This window comes from Ictalurus punctatus, chromosome 19 (assembly GCF_001660625.3).
Source record: "Ictalurus punctatus breed USDA103 chromosome 19, Coco_2.0, whole genome shotgun sequence".
NCBI classification, from domain to species: Eukaryota; Metazoa; Chordata; class Actinopteri; order Siluriformes; family Ictaluridae; genus Ictalurus; species Ictalurus punctatus.
This window is the reverse complement of record NC_030434.2, coordinates 13,257,749-13,271,759: the sequence shown is the minus strand read 5'-3', so window position 1 is coordinate 13,271,759 and position 14,011 is coordinate 13,257,749. Positions and strand designations below refer to the sequence as shown.

The 14,011-nt window shown below is 41.8% G+C and overlaps 1 protein-coding gene across 4 annotated transcripts in view; it reads right to left on the bottom strand.

The window, feature by feature from the left end:
- tbc1d22a (TBC1 domain family, member 22a) overlaps window positions 1-14,011 on the bottom strand; it is a 183,046-nt gene that overhangs the window by 53,435 nt on the left and 115,600 nt on the right. The window lies entirely within an intron of this gene.

The window sequence follows — 14,011 nt, the reverse complement described above, 5'->3', positions numbered from 1 at the left end:
ACACCCAAATAACTAGAATATTCTAAAGGACTAAAATACATAAACAATCGGACGTTTTCATATTGTAGAGAGCAATAATTAATCCCCAGAACAAGAAACAATAACTGCATATTGAAAATATGATAAAAGGAAGACAATAATAAGGATGAGCACCAGGAGGGTTGAAGCCTAACAGGAAAGTAGAGAAGTTTAGCTCAAAGCTGTCAGTACACTTCAAGATGACAAACAGCTGGTGCGATGTTTCAGAACACTCTAGCGTGTCATTTGATTATAAGTTTTTATACGAATTACATGAAGAACTTTAAAAATAAAATAGACGATCACTCCGAGCGTGCATACGTGTACACTGTAGGAAAATATATGAGACGCATGTCGGTATGAATACATAAACGTAATAAATATGAATTAAATAAAATGTGGACAAAAATCAGAGAGTCCATGCAAGCATACGTTTTGGTTTTAAGCAAAATCAAATCAAATCAAGGACACAGAGCACTCAGAAACAGGAATGTGTAAGTGATTGGGGAAACTGGTCAGCTTTTGCTATATTATATTGTTCATTGCACAGTAATAGCAGTGTTATGGTTTGACATTTCCTCGATATGATAATCTAGTCTAAAACACACGCCAAGGTAAAAATGAAAAGGAATCTTTCACTTTTAATATAATTCACTGTACAGCTCGGCTCAAGCACACTAATGCCAACCAGGACAGCCAGGAACCTCGGGGTGACTTTTGATGACGGCTTGACCTTTACAGACCACATATCAACAACTGCACGGTCCTGTAGGTTCATTCTGTACAACATCAAGAAAACAAGGCCCTACCTCACTGAATAGGCTACACAGCTACTAGTCCAGGCTCTTGTCATAACAAAACTGGACTACTGCAACGCATTACTCTCGGGCCTCCCAGCCAGCTCCATCAAACCCCTTCAGATGATTCAGAATGCTGCAGCGCGCCTCGTCTTCAACCAGCCCAAGAGAACCCACGTCACCCCCCTCTTCATCTCCCTCCACTGGCTTCCTGTAACCGCCCGCATCAAATTCAAATTCAACGAGCCACTGTAAAAGGTTCCATATAAGATTTATAAACACCATGTGCCCAAAGTCTAAAAATCAGACAAAAGTTACAGATGTACATGTTCAACGTCAATTAAAGTGCTGCCTCTACGCCAGACTGCTGTTATAAACGTGCAAAGAAAAGACAATTCTATCATATATCAAGGCGTATTTCCACACCGGGGGGAAAAAATAAATACGTTTATTCAAAACGTGTACGTCGTTCGAATCGAGTTGCATGCGTTTTCGTACAGCCAACACGATCTGATCGTGTATTTTCTGGTATAAAACCGAACTCCGCGCAGGATCCTGGTGTCGCAAAGCTGTAACTTTACCCCCTGCACTCCTAGATTAATCGAGTTCATTTAAAAACTATAGTCATTTCTTCCTTCCGACACCCTCGAAAAATATCATAACATAGCTGTATCACACGAATACTACGAGAATTCATCACACTCATTCTGCATAATTCAAACCAGCAGATTCAGCACTGATTTCTTTTCAATTTAGCATATGCAATCAACTCATGTTTTATTAAGGTGTAATATTTTCTCTTAAATCTGACCATGCACATATTTCTTATTTCAGTGCATGAGAATTAATGATGATGAAAAAGATGATTACTTTCCATGGGTGGGTTTCTATCTGAAATGAGAATGTTGTGCTAACTTTATTGTGTGTGCTATTTCGGCTGGAATTCTGTGCTAAATATCTGGATGTAAGTACTGGCAGTGCATGTTTTTCCTTCAGGCTTGCAGAGATGACATTAGTCACAATGTCAGAAGGCTGCTGGTACGCCTGTCTGTTGTAATGCTCCACGTGGTTGTATGGTTTATTCTTTTCTGTATTTCTCTCTACTGCGGTACATCACCGGCTGCACAGGGAAGCCTTTTCTATACAAGACAAGGAGAAGCAGCACTTGGGAAAAGAGATCTGATCAGATCGAACCTGGCCTTGAGTCGACAGCTTTACACCGGTGAAGTACTAGATATTTTGTGTATTGGTTATTTTCTTTTCCTTTTTTGTGTACGTGATAATGTGTGTGGAAACGGTAGGGGATAAGCAGCATTTATGCTCAAAATAGCCAAGGCACAGCAGGCAAAAGTATTTTTGTCGGTTTTCATCTTAACCTATATCTGGCACTAGTCTGACCAGATCAAGCTCCTAAACTGACCTGCATGTGCAAAAGAACAATACGTCACATGATGCGTACAATCTCGTTGTAAAAAGAGCACGTCATTCTGCCACGCCCGCTTCTTTTTAAAATTCCGCTTTTAAACTTTGAACTTTTCTTTGGCACTGCAGACAGGTTCTACTACGGCCGCGTTCGGCCATCCCTTTTGCGATCTCTTCAAACATGGAGTGGTGCCTTTCAATTTTGCATCACACCAAGGATGCTGCTCAATACTCAAATTGATGCTTCCTCGCTCCTCCGTCCTCCAGCCCGTGACCCGGAAATCGATTGACATCAACCATCTTGAAGGACATATCAATTCTCTAATTGCACCGTGAGGAGTCGAGGAACGACGAGTGAGGAAGCTTCCAGAGGAGCGAGGATACACTGGTGTATCCTATGCAGAAGTGTTTTTGTCAAAAAACCTGACGCACATATAAATTCTCCTCCTCCTTTACATCGGCCACAATCTCAAACAAAAAGTCCTTTGATGGTGTGGTGTCATTTGGTGTGAAATATAATTAAATAATAATAATAGTGTTTGCAACTAACTGATCTCTGCATGTTTGGATATGCAAAGCTGCACAAAAGATGCAATAATTTATGTCCTGTCGATTAACCCAGTTGTTTCACATAATATCCGTGCATATAGCTTTATTAAGAATGTTGCTATTAACCGAGCTCCAACAACATAACGGCAAATCCCTGAAATGCAGTGACGTAATCCACCTGAGCACAGTCATCGTTAACTGACGTGGCTTTGAAGAGACGTTTGAGAGAGCGAGGAAATTCCGTTCGCCTTGCATGGATTCCTCTCTCCTTGCATCCTTAGGGGGTGGAGCTAAGATGCAAGGAAAGGAAGGAAAGAAAAGGAACCGAGGACGCACAAATAAGAAATGAGATGCACCTTGTTTGTTTATGAGGTTCGTTATCTCTCTCTCGTACGACTACACAGAGGAGCCTATCCCAGGGAACTCGGGTCACATGGCGGGGGACACCCGGAGCAGGGTGCCAACCCATCGCACACACACATTCACACACTATGGACAATTTGGAATTGCCAATCAGCCTGTGATGCATGTCTTTGGACCGGGGGAGGAAACTGGAGTACTCGGAGGAAAGCTCCAAAGCACGGGGAGAACGTGCAAACAAAGGGCGCACACAAAGGGTGCAGGTGGGAATTGAACCCCCAACCCCTGAGGTGTGAGGCACGTACTAACCACTAAGCCACCGTGCGCCCTACCTCACTGCCCCGCCACTGAAATCCTCCTTCGCTGTTATCCTCCACCGTTCCTTCCCAGGAGCATGAACTGTCTCACACTGTTGTGTACTGCACTTTATGTAGTCTTGCGTACTGTTCTGTCTGTTCGTTCCAATGTATACTAGCTACATAGAGGAGTGATCACAAAAAACCCATTCGACCTGACTCGACTGACGCATGAATTCCGAGGTCACGTCGCCGTGTATCGGATAAGTATCGGATTTCGGCACCGCGTATGAAAATGGCCCACACAGGAAGTGAAAATGTCAGATTCGACATGTTGGTTTTTTCTTTGCCGTTCACACAGCCATGCAAGTAAGATTGGATGAAAAAGATCAGATGTGGGCATCTTTTTCCTGCCGTGTGAACATAACATTACCATAACATAACCTTAGATTCCTCTTCTCCTGTTTCGGGGATAGAGAGGTCGAGTAGAATACTATATTTTCTGTTTCTTTTGTCAGTCGACCAAAACACAAGTAAGTATCCACTACGAGCAACTGACAGGCTATAGACAGATCATGACTATGGTATCTCGATGGTTTACATTTTTCCTCTTAGTATTTGAACAAAAGCATTCAATCAAGTTGAAGATACTGCTTGGAATCAATCTGCCAAAAGGTCTTCAAAACAAAACATAAAAAGGTTAAACCCACAAGCTTGATCCCTCGTCAACATGAACCCGGGCTATTAGCGTAGCACACCACTTATACGAGCATGCAGAATGGATCCAAATGAACGTACTCATGATAAAGTGTCGAGGCTGAGAGACTCTAGCTCTGTCCTCGTTGCAGAGATCCCACTTCATTTCTCACGATGCTTGAAATGTTAATGTGTGCTTCTAAGCAACATTAACAAACTCCAGCCTCCTATGAATAAAGCAAAACCATGCTGTGTGTTCATTTCCATAAATTTACCTTTAGCAATCTACATGCTGATGAACTCCAGCGTATTCATGCAAAACAGAGGAGATAAGGAAAAGAAAAAAAAAAAAAAAAAACAATGTGCAAATTTGGGGGAGTTTGCTCGTGGAAGCCGCGCGCAGTGCTTGTGGGCTCTCTTCAACCGCTTCTCATTATAACACACTCTTGATTATGTTAAAAGCATGCAACGTTTGATGAATATTTGGATTGCGGAGATGAGGAAGAAGGGTAACAGCTCGTGGAAGAGGCACTATGCAGTAGGCCAAATCTTTTCTACTTATTTACAGCTGCGGTACGCTTGCACCATGTCACTTCACTTTGTTTTGGCTTTGTTGTTTTTTAATTACACCATTATGTAGAGTCAGGTTACACACACACGCAGTACGCTATTATTAAGCGATATGGATTATAACACACCATTAATTATGCTAAAGTCTTACACTGTGAGCTGCGTGTTAAAAAAATAATGTCTGAAATAATGAATAAGAGCTTATAAAGCAACACCACCACCACTACTGTGAGAAGGAGAACTAAAATACGAACCGCCGATAGCATGAGAAATGTTAAACCTGAGGGAGGGAGGGAGGGAGGGAAGAACGAAGGAAGCATGGAAGGAAAGAAGGGTGGGAGTGAGAAGGAAAGAAAGAAAGAAAAAGGGACAAAGTAAAAAAGGAAGGAAGGGGCGAGAGAGAGAGAAAGAAAGAGAGAGAGAAAAAGAGAGAGCGAGAGAGAGAGAAAGAAAGAAAGAAAGAAAGAAAGAAAGAAAGAAAGAAAGAAAGAAAGAAAAAGGAACAAAGTAAAAAAGGAAGGAAGGGGTGAGAGAGAGAGAAAGAAAGAAAGAAAGAAAGAAGGATGGAAGGAAAAAAGGAAGGAAGGAAGGAGAGAAAGAGAGAGAGTGAGAGAGAAAGAAAGAAAGAAAGAAAGATGGAAGAAAAAAAGGAAGGAAGGAGAGAAAGAAAGAAAAAGAAAGATGGATGGAAGGAAAGGAGGAACGAGGGCGGGAGGGAGGGAGACAGAAAGAAAGAAAGAAGGAAGGAAAAAAGGAAGGAGAGAAGGAGGGAGGGAGACAGAAAGAAAGAAAGAAAAAGGGACAAAGTAAAAAAGGAAGGAAGGGGCGAGAGAGAGTGAAAGAAAGAGAGAGAGAAAAAGAGAGAGCAAGAGAGAGAGAGAGAAAGAAAGAAAGAAAGAAAGAAAGAAAGAAAGAAAAAGAAAGAAGGATGGAAGGAAAAAAGGAAGGAAGGAAGGAGAGAAAGAGAGAGAGAGAAAGAAAAAGAAAGATGGAAGAAAAAAAGGAAGGAAGGAGAGAAAGAAAGAAAGATGGATGGATGGAAGGAAGGAAAAAAAGGAAGGAAGGAAGAAGAGAAAGAGAGAAAGAAAGAAAGAAAGAAAGAAAGATGGATGGAAGGAAAGGAGGAACGAGGGTGGGAGGGAGGGAGAGAGAAAGAAAGAAAGAAGGAAGGAAGGAAAAAAGGAAGGAGAGAAGGATGGAGGGAGACAGAAAGAAAGAAAGAAAGAAAGAAAGAAGGAAGGAAAAAAGGAAGGAGAGAAGGAGGGAGGGAGAGAGAAAGAAAGAAAGAAAGAAGGAAGGAAGGAAGGAAGGAAGGAGAGAAGGAGGGAGGGAGGGAGGGAGAGAGAAAGAAAGAAGGAAGGAAGGAAGGAAGGAAGGAGAGAAGGATGGAGGGAGAGAGAGAGCGAAAGAAAGAAAGAAAGAAGGAAGGAAGGAAGGAAAAAAGGAAGGAGGGAGAGAGAGAGAAAGAAGAAGGAAGGAAAAGAAAGACATATTTACTCATCCCTGTTCAGTACGCGCTGTATCCGGGTCGGGGTCAGAGTGGAGGCGGAGTTTATCCTGCACCACGGACGGGCAGTAGAGTACAGTTCAGTAAATTCATACTCGTTCACACTGACGCACTTTACACCTGCTCCAAAACACAGCCGCCATTATTCTAGTGTCCTTCTGTTTATTTCCACTAAAAACGAAAGACTCTTCACATTTATCCACTGCTGTATCTCATGCGTACTAGTTCTCTATAGGACACACACACACACACACACACACACACTATTAACATCTGATCTGATATGCATGGTTTCAAAATAGTTTATTTGGATTTTGACTGGTAAGTCCCTGCTCATGTGTGAAGTCTCCGGCGATAAGCTCCACGGATGTAAGTGATGGTAACAGCGGATACAGATAGCCCTGAGTGTGCATTAATTGCTGAGCCATGGCGAGCGGCGGCGTTCAGTGGAGCAGTGTAATAAGTGACCAGCTTAATTTACACCTACACAAAATTCTGGCAAGGTAAGCACACTGCAGAGAACAATGTGGGAAAATCTTACAAACGTTTACTGCCTGCTGTCAGGAACATTTATGTCTCGCTGTGAGCACAAAGCTGAAGCATAAACGTGAGATGTCTGAATGATTCAGCAGATAATTGTGTTCAAAGAAGCCTGGCCTCACCGTTTATAAAAACCGAAATAAAAAAATTAAAAGTTCCCCAGAAGGAGAGAAGTGACTTTGTCGTCTGCTGTCCTCACCATGCTGAAGGTGACCGCCTTGTTTGATTCATCGTCCTTATTTATCCGGTGGTGTGCTATCCCCGATGTGTTGATTTTAATTGGAGCTACGTTTTCATTTCCACGCCCGCCCTACAGTTAAAGGTGCTGAAAGATGACAGGGGCTGCTGAAGAGCAATGAATCTGCAGCTTATCAGGAGCAGGGAGCGTGGACATTGATTGTGCTCTACTCGCCAGCTAGAGTGGGTCTGGCTGTGCTGTCAGAGATGGTGCCTGCTGGGAGGAGAGGCACAAGGCAGAGGCAAACTCACTTTAAAGGCAGAGAGGCAGAGGATGCTGGGTTAGGGCTGTGTGCCAGGAAGAGGAATGTAGAAGAGGAAGTTTAAGAGTGTGATTATGATGTTTAATGTGCTACCACTTAAACTACGCAAGCCAATCCATTCTACCCTTTAGTCAAGAATAAACAAGGATGAAGTGACGTGCCATTTAATGCAACATCATTGAACTCTCGCTCCCTACATCTTTTGTCTTAATAATCACGCTGCTGGTCCATGAAGGTCATATCCAGCTGAGCTCTCCAGCTCCCATTTGCTGCGTTCCAGAGACTTCACTCATAAGCGAGAGGCCAAACTTATAAACTGCTGCTTCACACAGTCACAGCAACCCACGCAGCTGAGAGTATCGGTAATCTGTCAGTAGGTTCAAGGCCTAAATATATTCATGCCAAAATCCTGAATATTCCTCCAGAGATCCTTCACATGATCACTGCGATGAAATTCTGGCCATCGAAAATAGTCAAAAGAAAAAAAGAAAGAAAGGAGAAAAAAAAAAAAGAGAAAAAAAGTTACTGATCACGCTCCATCTGAAAACATGAAATGCCAAACAAGAGGATTAATTACAAATAACTAATTAACAACAACAACAACAACAACAACAACAACAACGACAACAATACGCAGAATTTGATGCCAAAGTCTAGTTCTTGTTGCTGGTAATTTGTGTGCTTGAACTACTGTTGAAATACACTTCAATCAGGAAGGAAGCTATTGAAGATTCTGTTTGGATTCATTTAAAAATCTAATCAGTTTAAATAATAACTCTATATAAAACATTCAAACACACGTTCTTGAGATATTGTGCTAATGAGAATCTAAGAGGAACAGATATAATATAACAGCAACAGCGACCCAGTGCATGGTTTTCAGTCCAGATCTATACCTAAAAAAGGGGAAAACACTATAACTTTAATAAACATGTATAACTTAATTTATTCTTATTTCCTGTTCAGTTGTTTACAAAATAGTTCACTGAACAAGCATGGCATTTCTATATTCTGTGAAGAACTTTCATTTTCCTTTGTAATATATATATGCAGAGAGTACATTTACACGGACAACAATAATCCGATATTAACCCGATTAAGACGATACTCTGATTAAGAAACTAGCATGTAAACAGCGATTATTGATGACCTTAATCCGATTAAAGTCATACTCGAAGTAAACACAAATTGAATTAAGACGTGGAGTATTCCTGTTTTAGTCGCATTATGGAAGTATATTACAGACACGTACACACCTTAATCACACTATTAACATCGTGGGGGAATTTTCACGCGTTTTGCGACAGGACACGATCACACACGGCAGTGCTCAACCATTTGACGGCAAACAAGAGAGCACGGCTGCGTCCCAAACCGCGTACTTACCTACTGTATAGTAGGAGAAATACAAGCATCTCGGCTACTATATAGTAGGTAAGTACGTGGTTTGAGACGCAGCCCACGGCTTCAAGCCGTCGTCTATTTGCACGTACAGCATGACAAATAATTAACTGCACTCATTCGTAAAATTAAAAATAAAAACACCCAAAACTGTATACGGCACCATAAGGAAGACGAACTGAATGTCGATGCGTGAAATTCTGGAGGGAACGTCAGACGGCGTGGCGCGGGGATGTAATGACGTGTGCTGTTAATCGATCTATGTTCACACGTAAAAAATAAATAAATAAATAAATAAATAAATAAATAAATAAATAAAGGAATATTCTAAAAGCGACTCATATAAACACATTAATCACAATATTGTCTTATCCAGAATAAGGACAATAATTAGATTACTGCTGTCCATGTAAACGTAGTCAGTGTAAACTTCTTTGCTAGTTCATGTTGGTCTCTTTCATCATGCTCACCATGACATCTGAAGTGATTTATATTTCAAAGGAATAAACTGAAAATTTATAATAAACTGTAACAACCTTTGTCCATCTGATGTCGCATCCATAACACTGACAATCTGCTATGTGTATATAAAATGTCTATCTTAGTTATGGGCTCTGGGTTGCTTTCTAAAAGGACACAACCATTTTGAGTTTAAAAAATTCATATCCGTAACCCAGGAATGACATCCCAGAAATGTGCGAGTTATTCTTTTAAAAAACTGCAATCTCCGTGACTTTAACTGTGGCATGGTGGTTGGTGCCAGATGGGCTGGTTTGAGCATTTCAGAAGCTACTGATCTCCGGGGATTCACACACACACACACACACACACACACACACACACACACACACACACACACACACACACACACACGTCTCTAGTGTTTACACAGAATGGAGCGAAAAACAAAAAACAGAGTGAGTGACAGTTCTGTGGGTGGAAACGCCTTGTTGATAAGAGAGTGCAGAGGAAAATGGCCAGGTTGGTTTGAGCTGCCAGGAAGGATATAGTAACTCAAATAATCACTCTTTACGACCGTGGTGAGCAGAAGAATCCAAACTGGACAGTTGAAGTTCAGAAGAACAACAAAATCACCTGGTCTTATTTCCAGTCTTCAGCTGTCCAGTTTGTCAGCCTCAGATTCTTGTTCCCTACTGAGAGGAGTGGAACCAGATGTGGTCTCCTGTTGTAGCTCATCCACCTCAGGGTTCGATGTTTTGTGTGTTCCGAGATGCTTTTCTGCTCAACACGGTTATACAGAGTGATTATTTGAGTTATTACAGACTTCCTGTCAGCTCAGTCCAGTCTGGTCATTCTCCTATGATCTCTCTCATCAACAAGGTGTTTCAGACTGCAGACCCTGCGCACACAGGATGATTTTTTTTCCACACCATTCTGTATAAACTCTAGAGACTGTTGTGTGTGTGTGAGAGAGAATCCCAGGAGATCGGCAGTTTCTGAAATACTCAAACCAGCTCTTCTGGCACCAACAACCATGCTTCAGTTAAAGTCCCACTTCCCCCCAGTCTGATGTTTATGTGAATATTAACTGAACTTGACCTGTACCTGTAGGATTTTATGCATTGTGCTGCTGCCACCTGATTGTCTGATTGGATACCTGCATAAATGAGCAGGTGCACCAGTGTCCCTATTAAAGTGGATGGTGAGTGTATCTATACAGCTAAAGTAGCGACTATTTCAGTCTTTATGATTGCTAAGTTCAGGTTTAGTAGTCCATTTGAACCAATGTAGCAGCATTAGAATAATAAAAACGGCAACGTCGCATGTTAACAAAAAAGTCATGCATTCAGGGACTATTCTAGTCTGTTCCACTAGCAGAGATCTATATGTTAAGACAGTTCAAATTGGATCAGAGCTATGGCAGTCTGCAGAGGGGAACTCACACCTACATTTTATTAAAACGCAGGCGGCGAGGGAAGAAATGGAAACTTCACTTTTGATACAACAGCTAAAGTTTGAAAGGCTTATGAAAGAACTCCAGGCGCTTTTGAGGAGCAGGCAGTTCATTAAAACCTAAGATTGAGTCACCGGAAGGAAATTGGCAGTCGGATTAAAATGGCGCACTGGTGAGGAAAAATCAATACGGCAGTTTGAACGGGTGATCTGGTGCGATCTCACCATCAGCCTTTTCCAGCTTCACACGTGTGTGTGTGTGTGTGTGTGTGGGTGGGGGGGTGGGGGGGTCGTGATGAAGACAGGAGAGAAAATGTTTATCAGGAAACATCCCAGCGAGGGGTCATATATATTTACAACAGATTGACGCCGATCACTCACACGAGATGAGAGACTAAATCTGCACCAGATACATTTTTCACACAGTGCACGGAAGGCTCGTTCCAGCTCCACTGCCTTTTCTTGCAAAGTGCATCTATGGATATTTGCGTTTTATTGTCTTGATATAATGACGCCATGTAGCAGAAACCCCTGACAGATTCCACTGGCTCCTCGTTTTAAGCGATGATGTATAGAGTCTCAGAATGGTACTTGCAAAACGCACACTGTGCAAAACCTGATGAGTCTGCCTGTGGTGATGCACAATAGCGATAAGCTTAGTAGTACACAGTGAGCGCCCAGAAAGCCATCTGCCTTATGGTTCCCCTAAGAGACAGCCATCTATACTAAAATACAAGCAATCCATCAGCTAAGGAATAAAAAAATAAATAAAAAAATAAAGCAGCTCTTCCCTTTAAGTCTAAAAATACAGAACGTCCTCCAGTGCACACTGTACAGAATATGAAAATTTAGGGGACATTTATACGACAAATTTATAATAATATAATACATGGCAGAAGCCGCTGTTCACTTTTAGTTCAGTATTTTGACAAGTGCATGGTGTTATATAAGCAATAAAACACTTGAGGATGTTCTGGAATAGGAAAACGATCAATGACGGCTCGCTGATTCGCAGCCTGATATGAAGTACAGCAGGGGATTGTATTGTATTGCATTGTATATTTAACTGTTTACAGTTTCATTTTCCATGAAACAAGTTTCTGTTATCTCTTACATTACAGCAGCTACAAACCCTCATTCCCTCACGACCTCTTTTTTCCTTCGCTGACAATAATATGGGAAAAAAAATGCAGCTTGTCATGTGACCAAGAAACTGCAAAATGCAAAAATCCCCTGTTCCAAAAACTCACCCCTGGGTTTAAAACCTAAAGAACTGCATTACCTACCTCTGTGACAAAGTGACGCCACTAAAGACTCCTTCCATAAATGTTAAACTCCTTCAAGCTTCACCAAATTGTTGATTATATTTTTTTATTTGTTAAATAATGCATTTTTTTTTAATTATTAATCATAGTACTTGTGAATTATGGTACCGTATACAGTTTTGGGTGTTTCATTTTTGATTTTACGGACGCTTCAAATGCACTCGATTATTTGTTATGCTGTACGTGCAAATACACGACTGCTTAAAGCCGTGGGCTGCGTCCCAAACCGCGTACTTAGCGAAGTACATGTATTTCACCTACTATGTACATGTATTTCGCCTACTATACAGTAGGTAAGTACGCGGTTTGGGACGCAGGCGTGCTCTCCTGTTCGCCGTCAAATGCACTCGGACGCTTCAAATGCACTCGATTATTTGTTATGCTGTACGTGCAAATACACGACTGCTTAAAGCCGTGGGCTGCGTCCCAAACCGCGTACTTAGCGAAGTACATGTATTTCACCTACTATGTACATGTATTTCGCCTACTATACAGTAGGTAAGTACGCGGTTTGGGACGCAGGCGTGCTCTCCTGTTCGCCGTCAAATGGTTGAGCACTGCCGTGTGTGATTGTGTCCTGTCGCAAAACGCGTGAAAATTCTCACACGACGTTAATAGTGTGATTAAAGGTGTGTACATGTCTGTAATACACGTCGATAATGTGACTAAAACAGGAATACTCCACATCTTAATTCGATTTGTGTTTACTTCGAGTATGACTTTAGTCGGATTAAGGTCATCAGTAATCGCTGTTTACATGCTAGTTTCTTAATCAGAGTATCGTCTTAATATCAGCTTATTGTGGTCCATGTGTTATGAATCGAGACTCAATGCGGAAGCAATTGCAGATGAACGTCTTTATTTACAACCAGAACTAAACAAACAGGGATTGCGGTCTAAACTGGAAAAGCTATAATCGAGGTACTAAACTTGAGACTAGGTTCAAAGCATGGAACAAACACATGGCATGAGAACACGACCGCTTGCATCCAGGTAGCTCACATATACTTGGCGTCTATATATTTAATACTGTGTGAAGTGCGCAGCAACGCGATGGGCTTAAGTAACACACATAATCAAACCTGAACGTAAACAGCTGAAACAATTAATACACACCCTCGAAAACCAACCAGTGAATAAACAAGGAGGAAACGAACAGAAACCAAAACAACCGCACGTGTCCATTGTAAACAACGTTCCCATAGTTCCTACTTAATCCACGAGCATGTGCTCGCTCTGGTTCGTGCACGCGCACGCCCTCCGTCTCTCTGTGCACGTCGCGCGCCGCAGCACCATCTGCAGGGGAGATTGTGACACCATGTAAACATACTGACTACGTTCTTCTTTTGTCATTCTTAAAGGCTATCAGAAAATATATATATAATATAAACTAAGTATGAAACATTTTTTTTGAGAGACATTTTGCGAACAAGTGTCAATTTCCCCTATGTATGGAGACTTTCAGGGTGCCAAACACCTGAAAGGGAGGGATATAAATGTTGTACTCTAGTCTCAGGCAGACATTTAATCACCCTAAAATGCAGGCAAGCTCTGCTCTATGTATCTATTCTATAAATATACATATCCTTAACAGAGGGGGGGGAATCATACACGCACTTCAAAGTCTACCTTTCACACCACAAATGGCCTGCTCCTGCCAATCCTCTCTCAATGTATAATTCAGTGGGTGTTGGAAATCTGCACAATGCCTCCATTGTACACCAGGCGCTCTGTTAAAGCAATCTCAGCAGGGGAAAGAGCTACAGAAGAGCAGATGACCTCTCTGGAAACAGTGCTCTGAGCAAACAGACCCAACTGGTGGAGGGCACAGCGGAGTGAATCTTTAACCCCGGAGGGGTCGGAATTTCAAACACGGCCTCAAATTCCTTCCGAGCATGACTCGCAGAGGCCGTACCAACTCTGACAGGGACTACAGAAACAGACTTCTAATCAGCTGCTTTTGTGTGCATTACACTTGGCCTGCTATGCCCTCGGTCACAGTAGCTTCAATGCTAATCACAATAAAAAGAGAAATGTCAGAGGAGCAGTGAGATCTGAAAAGTGAATATTAAATGAACTGTGATGCTTTGCTGCACTTTTCAGGATTTTTCACTGT